The sequence below is a fragment of the Anarrhichthys ocellatus genome, unplaced genomic scaffold, assembly GCF_004355925.1.
Source record: "Anarrhichthys ocellatus isolate YVR2014 unplaced genomic scaffold, GSC_Weel_1.0 scaffold2, whole genome shotgun sequence".
Classification (NCBI taxonomy): Eukaryota; Metazoa; Chordata; class Actinopteri; order Perciformes; family Anarhichadidae; genus Anarrhichthys; species Anarrhichthys ocellatus.
In genome coordinates, this window is record NW_022280032.1 from 11,897,973 (window position 1) to 11,900,735 (window position 2,763).

The 2,763-nt window shown below is 40.3% G+C and overlaps 1 protein-coding gene across 1 annotated transcript in view; it reads left to right on the forward strand.

The window, feature by feature from the left end:
- The first annotated feature begins 1,818 nt into the window (after positions 1–1,818).
- LOC116389920 (zinc finger homeobox protein 3-like) overlaps positions 1,819–2,763 on the forward strand; it is a 17,498-nt gene continuing 16,553 nt past the window's right edge. Inside the window, exon 1 of the mRNA XM_031859049.1 lies at positions 1,819–2,112. The gene's annotated coding sequence lies outside the window, so the exon portion shown is untranslated. The remainder of the gene's footprint in view (positions 2,113–2,763) is intronic.

Sequence of the window (2,763 nt, forward strand, 5' to 3'; positions counted from 1 at the left end):
ACACACACACACACACACACACACACACACACACACACACACACACACACACACACACACACACACACACCTTGCAATATGGACTAACGTTAAAAATATATTATTATATTCACTGTCATTGTCTTTTGCTCATACAATGACATAAAATTGTCACAGTTCTGACTGCAGTCATAACAAAAACAGGAAATATCCATGTAGGCATAAAGACAACAGAGCAGTCATTGATTTATGTTTGTGATAACCTGCAATCTTTGCTTGCTGGCATGTGCCAGACAGACAATGTTTTCAAATATTAAAATAATTATTGAATGTTCTACACACGTAAACCAAATCATTTGGCACTTAACTAATTGGCCAATGCATCGATTCTTTACATATTTATAGTTTTACAAATGCAAGAAAATAATCAGACCAAAACAAGACAAACCAAAATCAAAATGTCAGCGTTCTCAAAACCAACACAACGAAATAGCATTAATATTCATGTACGACTCCGATGTGGCCTTGTAGTGCGGTTGTTTCATGCAACAGCGAGCTGATAGTAACCTGACTGCAGTTAATGCTATAGCCTTTTTATATTCTGTGGTAATACAATAATAAGCCCATATTTGTTTTCCAGAGTGACTTTCTCTGTAACATCGTAGCCTTTCACACCTTTCTGAATGTATATTAATACAATTCTAAAATAAGGACGAGGTCAGTTGTGACAATCAACACCAACTTAAGTATAAATACATTATTTGATCTTACAAATACATGCAGTTTTCACCTTCTTAAATATGGACGATCGACAGATTGCACGTCCAGCCAGAAATTCACAATAGGATTATCATAACAATAGACCCGAGTGGCGAGGATGGGACGGCCGGAGCAGAAAAAAAAACAAAGGTCTTATGTGATGACAAACACAGAAGTGGACACATCAATTTAGGCTTAAGTATTTTAATGTTATCCAAAAGGAGTAAATTAACCAGCAAAACCAATGCCCGCAACCCACCTGCAGCCTCGGTCCAAAAACAGTCGAGAGGGAAATTTCTCATTTCATATTGAAGTATATTTAGACGAGACCTTTTCCCTTTTTGTTTTAAGCATTCATATTTTGACTTGTTTGTTAAATGTGAATATCTGTCAGCCAGAAACCTTGCAATTACATGCTACAACTTTTCTAAAGCAGGTGGGCTATCAAACATAAATTTAAATATTTCATGAAAATAATGCGATTCATGTATGGGACATAATGTTTACATTTGAGCCTCCAACTGTCTGCTTTAACACAAACAAAATGCATATATAATATTCCTAAAATAATCCCCAAGGGCCTTGCAATGCTTGTTGTTCTCAATAGTGTATCACGGTGATCGTGACGCATTTTGTGGTAGATTTTCATAATGTCCCTCTAAAATCCCTTTGTCTGTTTTTTGGTGAATATTGACATTATTGTTGCCTACTTCGTGGTATTTTAGCATATCTTTTGGGGCATCTCGAGATTTTTTTGCGATTTTGTTTTCTCTCAAATTTACAAATATATGTATTTTTTACATCAGCTGGGCTTTGTTTTAACATCCATCCAAAATATATAGCTGGAATTTTTTTCAATGAAAAAAACAAACCTTTCAGCTGAATTTTATCGTACTTTTTAAAAAAAAAAAATTGTCTTCTCCTCCCTGTCCTCTCTATGCGTCCCCAGTAGCCTCTCCCACTCCCTCCTCCCTCTCTCTCTCTCGCGGAATCCTATTGATCCAAACGGGCTAATTAGCGGTGTCTGCGCAATTACGCACATGCGCACTAGGCGTAATCTCAGCCATTTTTTGAAGGAAACTAATTAGCAGGAATAGCCAAGTGTTTTTCCCCCACAGTGATCAGAACTCATTCTACCTCTGGAGCTCGCACAAACCCCTCCGTCCCCCTTCTTCTGTTTACTACAGCCTATATGTAGCTTTAATTACAACTTGGACCCCGCTGCTCTCTCTCCCTCTCCCCTTTTTTTTCCTCCTGGCTCCGTAAAAACGCAGAGGATCATTCATAAGGAATGAGTGGGCTCTCTATACGATTGTTTTCCGGACTACTACACATTCAGCGTACGGAGCTTTGTACCAGAGCCGCTGCATAAATGTAAGTCTGCCGTTTGTTTACGATATTAAAGGGACGGGAGGAAGCCACCCCGACGGTGGGGAGGAAGGGGTGTTTGGTTAGTGCAGCCTGTAAATCGCACAAATCGAGCTTTTGTTGATCTGCTTGTGCATTGGGTCACCTGTTACTGGATACTGAACGCGATCACTCTTGCTTTAGCTGAATCGGGAGTGTGGAACGGTGCGGTCCACTGTAAACAAAGGCTGAAGTAGTCTGGAGGCTGAGTGTTGGTCGGTGGCTTGACAACACAGACAGAGACGGGGAGTGAACTTCAAGTCGCTGCCCGTCCGGTATTCTCCAACAGCCCGTTTGTATGGTACCCAGAATAATGCAAAATACAGTTTAGTGCTATTACCTTGATTCTGTATGCGGGGTCCTCATGCAAAGCAGTTGCGTTCAAAATAGTATTTGTCCATGTCCAACCGTATTTGTCGAGGTCCTATAAAGACAAACAAAATGCATTTTCTCAAAGTATAGCCGCACAACTCTACTCTCAAGGTCTTTCTCTCACCCCATCACACCCCCTTCTCTCCTTTCTCTCTATTCTTAATACACACACACACGCACACACTCTCACATACACTCACACACACACACACACACACACACACACACACACACACACACACACAC